The 11,616-nt window shown below is 48.1% G+C and overlaps 1 long non-coding RNA gene across 3 annotated transcripts in view; it reads left to right on the top strand.

Moving 5' to 3' along the window:
- Positions 1 to 1,478: 1,478 nt before the first annotated feature.
- Positions 1,479 to 11,616, top strand: part of LOC129386205 (uncharacterized) — a 345,005-nt gene continuing 334,867 nt past the window's right edge. For all 3 annotated transcript variants that reach the window (XR_011893847.1, XR_008613658.2, XR_011893848.1), the window contains exon 1: positions 1,479 to 2,057. This is a non-coding gene — a long non-coding RNA (uncharacterized lncRNA). The remainder of the gene's footprint in view (positions 2,058 to 11,616) is intronic.

Genomic DNA, 11,616 nt, shown 5'->3' on the forward strand with positions numbered 1-11,616 from the left:
TTCGGCCAACTTGAAATTTTTGGTTGGGCCAGCTTAAGTTTCGGGGTGGGCTAACTTTAATTTGGGGTGGGCCAACTTAAATTTGGGCGTATGCTTACACATATTTAGACAATTCCAGTGGAATGTCTTTATTCTTGTTTAATAGAGAGTAGCGGCTCAGTTCGGATAGGTAAGGGGAGGCAGAAAAACCGAGTATTTCCACTTCACCACCTGGTCACAGATCTCGGGGGTGCTGCTGTTTACGAGATGGACCGAAAGACGCACAGCGGCACAGCACACCGGATTTTACCACACATCAAAAAGACAAAGAAACTCATGCCGGTAGGCACAACTTGTTGTGGATAGACTCGAGGTTTCTTATGACGTTGATCATTTACAAGAGGCGTGGAAACTTCGTGTAGTGGCGTTATCATGTGCCGGAACTCGTCGAAACCCTTCTCCATTTGCACATGTAGCTCTTGGTTGGCTTTCCTGTTTTCGTGAATACCTCTTTCGCAAGCCGTTACTCTCGCTTCGAAGTCTGGACGCGCTGTCGGATCCGGCTCGGGCAGCGTCTCGGTGTTCATTTACTCGACTTTCTCCAATATCGAGGGAGCGGACGCGCGCTGCGGCGGCGGTGGCGGTGTTCGCGTCGCACAACACTATCGCCTTTCACGAAGAACACTACCGCCGCCTCATAATGCTCTGACGCGAGAGGAAGCCGTAATATGGCGAAAACTAAAAAAAAAAAAAAAACACACATATCCTCCTTTGAGTCTCTACCACGCCATGCACCCTGCGCTGCTTTCCTATAAATGCCCACACTGCGATCAATGCGCAACGCTTTACCACGTGGTGTGGGCTTGCGCAAGTACACTACAGCTCACACCCATAACACACCCAAGCACACGCCAATGGGAGGCAGCGCTGTCCATCTCAAGCTCGACGGACCAGCTCAACCTGGTCAACGGAGCGAGAAGGGCAGCTAAGGCCGCTGGACTCCTGTAGTGAGGGGACCACCCACTGCAGAGCGAAAGAGCTACCTACGCTCGTGTTCTCTCTTCTATAAGCTTTACTCTCTCTCTCTCTCTCTCTCTCTCTCCACAAACCAATGCGACTCACACTTTTACTTCCCGAAAGGAGATCGCTCGCTCGCAATTACGAATGTGCACTCCCACAAACACCGCACGAAGAGGTCTAAGATTTCTTGCGCAATAAACTTGCCATCTATCGTGTGATTGCTTTGCGTTACGAACGAGACTGTAACTTTATTTATCAATAGGCCCGAAACGATGTGAGACAGGGACAGCTGCCTATCCACCACTAAGTGCCCTGAAAGAGGAAAATAGTGCTTCGCATGGGAAGCTTCTGTTGGTGAAGACCGCAGGTCATATGATCTATACGCTAGAGAACGTATGGCGTCGTGAAGAAACACCTACTCACAATACAAGCTGCAGCAAGGAAGCTAGTCCGACTATCAGCTCGCGAAAAACCCGGGGAGGTAGACAAATAATGCTTCGTATTGGAAAGGTATACTTGGTATTGACTGACGAAATACGCCCTCCTTCCCTCCTTCCCCCCTCCTTTCCATAAAACAGAACATCTAAAGCCGTCTAATCATTCTGCACCCGAGCAACGTATCAGTTGGCACCCCATATCCGGAACACAACCACGTGTCATACGCCGGAATTTACGGTACTTTCCCGGCAAGAGTTTTCAACAATACTATTTATTTGACAGAGTGGCCAATAACATCTCGGTGGACAATTGCTGGAGGCGTGACGCGTGCACACGAAGCGTGCCCATAAAGGCGCGCGGTGCCAACAGCACTCCATCTTCGTCAAATCGATACCTTTGGTCCGCCGCATCTAAGCGCCGAAGAGCGCGGTTTGTGCGGAAGCTGTTTATAGGGAGCGGAAGGGGCTCAGGCGTGAATAAATGAAGAGAGGGAATTGGACAGAATGAGGACCGAGCTGTGAGGTACTTCCGTTGTACTTAATGTTTTTTTTTTTCTTTCCAGGTGTGGATCTCTTCCTCCTTCAGGAAGATTGGCGCTGTCGTTCATGCGGGCTGTTGCGGTATGTACCTTAATTTATTATCTTGGTTTTAGCCCATTCTGAGGACGAGTAGACTACGAGACACTGAAGAGGAACGTAACGTTAAGCTGGATCAGTCAACTACGCTTCTGGCATCAACACCACTCCCCCCCAGGAAAAGGAAAAATGTTTGCAGGTCGTTGACAGTATATATGTATAAATCAACAACCGCCTTAGCCGAGGGTGAACCCCTGAAGGCCCGCAAAAACGTTTAAGTGCAGTGTTTGACTTATGCTGGAATGATTTATTGTCCTTAACTTTACCTGCAAGACTGTATTAAAAAAATGAGAAAAAGAAAAGGAACAAATGTAGTCTACCGCAAACGTTTACGGCACACAGGATTTGCGATAAAGTCGAATTCCCGCGAAGCTGGTTCACGTAGCCTTCACTACCATGCTTCAATCTCTAATAGTTTTACTGTGATACAAGGTGATCAATTAAATTGGAAGCGTCACGCCTTAACAGAGCAGATATTCCCCTTTGTCGGGAAACCCGTGTCTCGGAAACTTTAGTGAGAGATTAAAAATTTGATTTATACTGTAGGGCAAAACAATGGCCTCACACAGATAGTTCGAGCCTAGAAAAGTGTGCGTGTAACCTATCAGATGAATTGAGAAGGCTCTTCGCCGGCTGCCATTCAGCCAGCCCACTCAACTAAATTTCACTGCAAGTTTGATCATGAACGAAGGGTTTTAGGATTTTACCGCTCACTATATAGAGTTTTCACCTGCATATGCACACCATCATACTTGGTTCCTCCAAATATGAACGCCGATATGTATTTTTTTCCTTCTGCCTGCAGCGACCGTTTGGGGATCGTACATTGACTATGGCCCAACGAGCGTGAATAAGTGAAAGATTGGTGCCGTTAACATTCGTTCAACGCGTCTATTTGGAAAACGTTAACTGCTTATTATGAATCAAGGATTACATTGCATTCTTGATGAACCGTGGACTTAATAAATTTTGGCCCCCTTTGGGCGCAGTTGCGACGTGAAAGGAGGTGCACTACGTTGAACTCCAAGATGTCGCGTTGATGTGCTTATCACGCTGGCTTGTTTGCGAAATTCGAAAAGGAAAACTTGGCCGATGTTTTTTGTTCTCTAGCAAATGAATCTTCCGCTAAACAAATGCATATAACCCGTTTAGGCTGCAGAGCGAGCGGTCAAATCAAATAGAAACAGCGGTATTAACAGAAAGATTGTCAACCTCAAGTGATTTATTCCTGGCTTTCATTGTCGCTTTGAACAGCAAAATGCTGTCACAAAACGAGTAAAATAAGTGCAGATAGACAAATTCAGAAAGAGAATACCTTTTATTATATTTTATAAAAATCAAACTATTTTTCAACCAGTTCGGTTGCACTTTCAGCGAAGTTCTCCCGCCAGTAAGATTGGGTTGGTTGTTGACAAATGCGTGTATTCTCAGACAGGTTAGACGAGTCATGAATGAATACACCTTTAGAATGATAGAAAAGCTAACGGATAATCTATAAAGGAGAAAACGGGACATTTAGAAGACTGACAACATTCATTTTAATTAATTAAATCAGCACAAATCCATTAGATCGTGCATGCTTCGGGCCACCCCGAAAGCGGGCTCAGCCTTCAGCCCCGAAGCAAAAAGGGAAGCTTCAAACATTGAGCCTTCTGCATTTTATATATATTTTTTTGCCTGTATGTCTTTTAGAAATATTATTTGTGTATTTTTAAACTGTCCCACTATTAGCTACAGGTGTATACTGTATACCCGCAATAAGATGTGATGATTTTGTTATTGTTACCAATTTCTGGTTTGGTGTAATCTGCACTAAAGAGCTTATATTTATAACTCCTAGCGGCATATTTCTTGAAAACGAGAAGAAGCTGAGAACAAAAGAATGCTCATTAGGTTATATAAGTTCAGTGACAGGTATATTATTCTAGCTGCGGTCGCATTTATATAGAACAGACTGACCATGACAGAAAATAGAGAATAATTAATTTAACGCAAACGAACGTTGACTGTTTGAACGCCGTCTATCCTTTCTAGGCGCTGTCGCAATTGCAAGAATAGTTACAAGATTCGCAGATTACGTAATTGTATTCAGACAGAGGAATAAAGAAGCGGGCCTTACGTTCGAGGTGTGGCATTTGATTAAAATCAGCAGCACGTGCGTTAAGTCATCAGCTGATTATCTTGCATAAAGTGGATAAGTCATGCCTAAGACATTATCGTTCATGGGTGCGCACGCGCGTCCATCAATAGTGGGTTGACGCTGCCTTACCTTGAGCACGCGCAGTCAAATTCTAAAAAAATAATGGGGTTTTATGTGCCAAAACCACTTTCTGATTATGAGGCACGCCGTAGTGGAGGACTCCGGAAATTTCGACCACCTGGGACTCTTTAACGTACACGGGTGTTTTCGCATTTCGCCCCCATCGGAATGCGGCCGCCGTGTCCGCGATTCGATCCCGCGACCTCGTGCTCAGCAGCTCAACACCATATCTACTAAGCAACCACGGCGCGTCAGCGAAATTTTGTGTCTTTCTTCCTTTTCTGTCACTTTTGATAGCGTCTGTGTCGTCCTTATCGTGTTGGTGCATTTCGTTGGACAAGCAAACCTCTATTTGCTTGTCTTTGTCTAGACTTTGTTTCACTGGCGCGCGTACAAGGAGAAACAAAGTGGGCGAAGACACACTGGTCACTATTCTCTTCACAATTCAAGAATTCACAGAAGTGCAACCTCAACGTATCAAAGACTTTCAGTTCCTGCCTTCACACTCCATCCGGCAGATTTTACTTCACATTCACCTTTTTTCTTCCGTACCGCTCCAAGACGTAGCTTCCACACTTTCGTACAACGGCTGACAAATTTAGTCTAGCCCCGGTGATACCACAGCGCGCCTCCGACGAGTGCAGCTTCCTCAACGTGCCTGGCTCAGCCGTTGGCGTGAGACCCCGGCCGCCTTTTTCACGTGCGCGTGTACGTTCCTCTTTTATCGACCAAAGGAGCCACACAAAAAAACGTCGAGAGAACGGTGGTGCGCTGCTACGTACCACGCCGACTTACATGGTCTTCGGACCGGAAAACCAAAGGGGCGTGGAGTTACGGGAACATGACTGCGCCACTCACCAACCCGGAACGGTGGTGCATGTCCCAAGAAGGAGGGGATAAAGCAGGAGGGGGCGGAGGGAGGGGCGGCAGGAGGAGAGAGTCCGGCTGCTGATGGACATGCGCATGCAAATGGCGTGTTGCTGCAGCGGGTCCGCTGCGGTCTCTCCCTGTAATCACGCGATGCGCTTCAACTGCGCCACTCTTTTTATCTCTCGCCGCCGATCGCATGAAGCGTGCCTTGCGCTCATGCTGCGGGCTGGCCTTTGTCGCACGACAGTTGCGTGCAACGCAACGGATGAGAGTGCAATGCACTCCTCGTCGGATTGAATCCGAGCATTCTAATCCCTCGTGTCCCACGGGTACTGCTGGTCTGCGTCCTTGTTGGAGTGCAAGCGTTTGCATCTCAGAGCCTTGGGTATAGCCACCCTTGTTTGACGCGCGCCTTGTCCGAAATCTCGGCGTGAGAAGCCGGCACACGTGCGTGTTATAACAAAATGCGTCCTTTTACTTTATTGACGAATGCCGATGAAACGTAGAGGACCTGACGTGGTCCTGCAAGAAGTTCTAGCTATTTTCGTTACCTGAATGCACATTAGGTTGCACAGTTCTCTGCTGGACGATCTCCCGAATCTTGTGAGGCATAGAACACGCACCGACGGTCGACAAAGGATGTGAAAGACACATGGCACAGAGGGTCATGAAGGAAGACAACTTGGAATGGCCTATTTATTTATTTATTTATTTATTTATTTATTTATTTATTTATTTATTTATCATCTTTTCCTCGAGCGAAATCTTTTTGAGATTCGTGCGTGCATCAATCACCGCAGGAGAGGCCGGAGCCTTGAGAAAGAAGCTCGTGACTTACGTGAGGGCACACGCGCTTTAAATGTAGCCACTACAATGTGATGACTTGTAGGCTATCCTGCAATCTACATTTGCTTGTTTGCGGAAGCCTGATGTATGTACTGTCGTCTGTGACTTATACAACTATGTTTGTCTTGTGGGCCTTCTTGTACTACCAAAAACGCCAATTCACCCCGTGTCTGACCAACTATAACACTCCAGAGTAAACCCAGAAAGGGGTGTGCGCGCTCTGTCTGGAAGCGCTCTGTCCGGCGGTCGCTTGGCGCAACCAGCACAGCAGTCACGTGGGGAACTGACTCGTAATCGCATGAGCGGGTAGCCGAAGAATAGAGTAGCAGGGGTCTGTCGAACAGTTGTGTGCAGCCCGGGAGTTGCACGACGAAACTGCTCGTGCGACTCGCACTGCGTGCTCGGGCCGATGGAGTCATACGCCTCGCCGACTCGCAAACGAGCACCAATAACGAAGCGTGGCTGAGCACTTCCCGGTGCAGTTGTCTCGCGAAGTTGGAAGCCGTTGTGCGCTGGTCATCGGGGCTCGCCTCCGTAGCGACACCTGCTTCTGCCGCTACCTCTAAGATGATAATGCGAAACCGGCTTCGCAGCAAACGGCGTGTCTGAACGTAAACACTCCATTTGCGCGCACTGGACCACGAAATTGTATGCAGCACGATAAACGTTCCCCGCCTTGTTCATGCGGGAAGACGGGCGCAGAGAACAAGTCCCGAGATTACTTTGTTTCCTCTTTCGCGACAGCCGGCTGTTTAGCGAGGCCCATTATTTACGAGAGCAAAAAAATCGACGTAGCGCGTGGTATGCGCGGAATAGAAATACAGTTGTCATGAGGGAAAGAAAAAGAACGATGAAGCAGAATGCGTACGTGCCTCAATGCCGACTGCTCGACGCCACTTAACATCGGGCCTGGCTGTTGGAAGCATACTGCGCGCTGTGCAAAGCACGACGATAAATAAAGTATAGAACGTTCGCGCATTGTCACGACTTCAGAGTGCGCTTACTGTCGCGTTACAACACAATGAAGGCGCCAGCATTCGGAATTCGTGATTAACAGAGCGCCCACCATCAATCTCTTGGCAAAGCCCGTCACCGGCTATACTGAACAAACTTACGGCCGCACGAAGTAAAATGGCACGATCGTGTCTGTTCGGTTGCAAGCACATTGAGGAGGCAAAAGGGGCGGGTGCCAGGCCTTTCGAGCGCGTATTTCGCTGCACAAGTTTGTATGAGGACATTTACGCGCAGAGTAACGTTTACCCCTTTTTGCGCTCGGCTGCCTGTGCTCTTATATCGAGGGAAGGAGGTCTCATTGAGCCCACAACTTGCATCGGGTCATCCCCTGCGCAAGCAGGACGGTATACACTCTGAATGAGCGATCAGGAAGTGTGAAGCCGAAGGGAGCAGGACATCCTGCTGTCCACCCATCGCCCACGGCCGCTCTGCCCGCCTTCATGCCTTTTGTCGCGGGGTGGAAAGTGTCCCCGCGCCATCGCGTCGTCACTTGTCGCGAGTGCCAAGGAGGGCTCCTGCGCATCGGTTGTTCTTTTCTGATGCGTGGCGTAGCTGGTTTGCTTTCTGTGGATGTGACACTCTGGATGTCTGAGCTTCGGCCGCCACACGAAGAATGAAATACACTTCGCCGTGCTAGCTTGCAGCTGCTATGCCCCCCTTTGTGTTCCTTTTTCTTGCGCAGTGCTGGTGCAAAGTGCGTACCGTGTGTCTCATCGCATCATATTAACATCGAAGGAACTGTTTATGAACATCTACAGCTGTGTTTGAACTTGGATAAAGAGAAGCAAGTTCTGACGCAAATGCGGAAGCATATTTAGCGCCAGCAAAACAAGGACGGAAGGGAGACGACACCACAATGCGCTAACTTCAACAACTTGATGGTGTCGTCTCCCTTCCGTCCTTGTTTTGCCGGCGCTAAATATGCTTTCAGTTTACCAACACGCTCAACAAATGGCAATGCAAATGCGGAGTTGAAGACATGAATGGATGAGTTGATGTTACCTAGTTAGTGGTGCGGTGTATCAATCAATTTAGTTGCTTCCTCGACGTATTCTTACCTTGGTTAATACGAAGATTGACATGAAGAAACATTTCACTAGTCTACTCAACCTAAATATGTCAAATAACAGGCCTTTATTGTCATGTAGTTCTGAAACCTCTCCGGTCTTATGCAGGCGCTCACCGTGCCTTATGAAGTGTCCTTTACACGTACGTTTCTACTGCCCATAAACGTGGCATTGTCTGTACACTAAAAATTCTGTGTTTGTCAACAAACACGGTAGAGTCGGAATCTCACCACGCTTCATTTCGACACAAATGGCTGTCCCGAGAGAACCGAGTCGGAACACTTCATAAAATTCAGGACAGTCCCGGAGAATCCAGAACCGTCGGTAACCGGCCACAATGTCTTTTCACCCAGAGGACTTTGTTGGAAAATGGTGGTGCACTGTCTTGGTCGTCACGCGCTAAATATCACTCGTTAAGCGGTTGTGGTGTCCAACATAATTGAGCCATATACTGTACATTTCCTGTTTATAAAAGTATTTTCCTTTCTCAGTAAGTTCTTACAAGACACAGACTAGAACCAAGCCCTGCAAACCCCTTCTAGTTCGCATGTTAGGATACTCTGAGTGCGTGTTTCTTATATAGTAATTGTTTAGTCATGTGACCTTAACCCCACTCATCTTAAGAAGCATGCCAGCCTTGTAACTGAGATAGCCTCCTTAGTTATTGCTAGACGTAGTTCTCTCTCTCGTTCTCCGCTCTGTGTTCAACTATGCGACGGCTTGAGAAAGAAACATGGTTCCCACCATTTGGCAGTTCTGTAAGACATTGGTCCGTAAAAAAACTCGGCTTCCCACGTTCATCTACTCACCAAGGGGCAGTGCCGCCCCATCGCTACATACGTTTTCATCACTAATTGACCCCCCGCGCTAATTCACTCCGGGGAGCCGAAGCAACGGTCACGTGCCCGTAGCTGGTCTCCCGCTGCTCCTCTTCCTTCACCACAGGGGTGCTACCGCACCACGGGACGTCACGTGACGCTATCTCTCCGCGGTCAGTGACCACCGCCGCCATCATCGATGCATAGATGCGCGGCAGGCTGCTGCTTGGTCTGGCACAGTGACGCCGGTATACCGAAGTGATGAGGCAAGATGACGCTCTCCGTAACAGTGAATATATGTTACAGATACTTATACCATCAAATGTGTCCGTCCGTCATCGTTATACATCGTAGACTTCGGGATCGAGCCATTGCGCAGCATTCTGTACGTTCGACACAATCAGTGAACCGCGCCTTTTAGCAACAAGTGTCTCTGTTTGTTAAAAATAATAGAGTATTTGATAGAAAATGAAATTTCTTTTTTGCTGACAAAGGTTCAGGAAGCTCGCAGCATCACCAATACGATAATTATCTAATAAATAAAGTAATTGCTTATTCAGTTATTAGCTTTCGGGTGCATGCTGTTGTGGAACTGAATTCAGCCTCTGTGCAGAGCAATAACATTTGTAAGATACTCTTCGCGTATCACCACTTGAAGTATGTACTGCAAATGTGCCCTGCTGAAATGTATTGCTCTTCCAGTTACTACTTCAATAGGCTATTATTCTTAGATATTTCAGGCACTTCCCGGTGTCTGTCTGTCTGTCTGTCTGTCTGTCTGTCTGTCTGTCTGTCTGTCTGTCTGTCTGTCTGTCTGTCTGTCTGTCTGTCTGTCTGTCTGTCTGTCTGTCTGTCTGTCTGTCTAACCGTTTTCCCGCCAACTTGGATCACTGGTAAGTCCATAGTCTAATGGGTAGAGTATTGAGCTGCTTTGCTGAGGGAACACAGTTCGAAAGTTCGAAACCAACCATTGGATTAGCTGGGGTCACTGGGTATATGCCTCTCTTAAATGTAAAAAAACTTCTTTACAATTTTCCGGTTCTGGACGAAATCTAACAACGCGTCATATATCGTATTCAGACAATCTTGTCTGTATGTATACTCACTCCACGCGCGGACTTCGTGGCGGCACCGCTAGATGGCGCAACGTGTCCATACGAAGCGCGAGATAGGTGCTTGGCTGCATACACGCCTTATTCATGACACGTTTCTGCGGCGGTAACACGGTGCGACGCTACATTGCTTCAATGCTAACCGCATTAGCATCGACATTCGTCGTGAGACGGGTTCAGCCGGTTTTTATCCCTGGTGCATCTTTACTGGTCAATATATTAAAAATATAATTATAGCGCAGGCGTGAGTCTTGAGTAACTAACATTGTAATCTGTTCTCTTAAAGAAAAAAAAGCCAATCCTATAAGCGATATTCGTGCCTTGAGCATACCTGTGAAACAAACAGGGGAAAATAATCATAAATTATGCAAAGCATCTGACATGTGATTGCACTCACTCTGAATCGCGCGGCGACAGTCAAATCCAATAATTAACCTTGAAATGCGGCTTCACGCGCGCGTATCGAACCATAGTAGACGTCTGTCGTAAAATAGCCAGCATTGCAATGCCAGCCAGGTGGGCCGCCACCGATCCGTGAAGTAAGAACGGGAGAAAGTGATTTGGTCATTTACTCTATACCTTTGCACACACACGCGCACGCGCGCACTCACGCACGCACGCACGCACACACACACACACGCACACACACACAAAACAATTAACAACTACCTGCACTGAGAACCGGATTCGATTACGCCTCCCTCGGCGCGGTGCCCACCAGGCGCACGCGAAGTACGTAGGTGACAAAGCGCGGCTCCGGTTCTCTCAGGTCACTTGGCAATTAACGTACCCTCGGTCATGGGTCCTGTGTTCCCACTTCGCCGCTGCACTCGTCTGATGAGCTCGACGCGTCGGCATTGTTGTCCCATACGTTGCTGTCCCGTTGAACAGCGCCGTTTCGGTTGTAATTGGACTCACGGGAAAGAATGAAGGCGAGCACGCAATGGCACGCGGACGACCCCCTCGCACCCTTAGCGCTACTTGCGCCGACTCGTTATGTTTTGTTCGTTCACTTCTTGATGACCACTGAAAGCAGAAGTGCGGTGCCTACAGCGTGAATCAGACCAAACACTGACAGAGACTACAGAAAAAAGGTCTGAAGGTGAGTGAGGGAGGAGGGGGGTTGCAGAGGAGAAGGGAAGTGCGGTACCTATTGTTCACCAATCAAGGGTCACTCCGTGAAACCGCCTGGCTAGTCTTTTTCAATTGACAGGCATGGAAGCCGTGATTTGGGCTGCTCAGTCTTTCTGCGGCTTTACTTAGGCTGCTCCGTGTAGTATACGTCCGGGCACGAAGTCGACCCTAAAGTGTGTGTACGTGACTTTCGAAACCCGTAGTTTGTCCGTCGTGCTATGCCTACATAATGTGAGCTGGGCAGTGACAACGGGCTTCTCGTGACGGAAACTAATTGCCCATCTGTACGGTCGCTGCTCCATCCGAACAAACGTCTACGCCGGACAAAATTGGCTTCGGAGTTGCCGTGTCTTTTCAGTGACGGCCGCGGTGTCTTACTTGGCACTGCCAGGCCATTTGTTGGCTTTGAACACAATGAGATTT

Source organism: Dermacentor andersoni, chromosome 4 (assembly GCF_023375885.2).
Source record: "Dermacentor andersoni chromosome 4, qqDerAnde1_hic_scaffold, whole genome shotgun sequence".
NCBI classification, from domain to species: Eukaryota; Metazoa; Arthropoda; class Arachnida; order Ixodida; family Ixodidae; genus Dermacentor; species Dermacentor andersoni.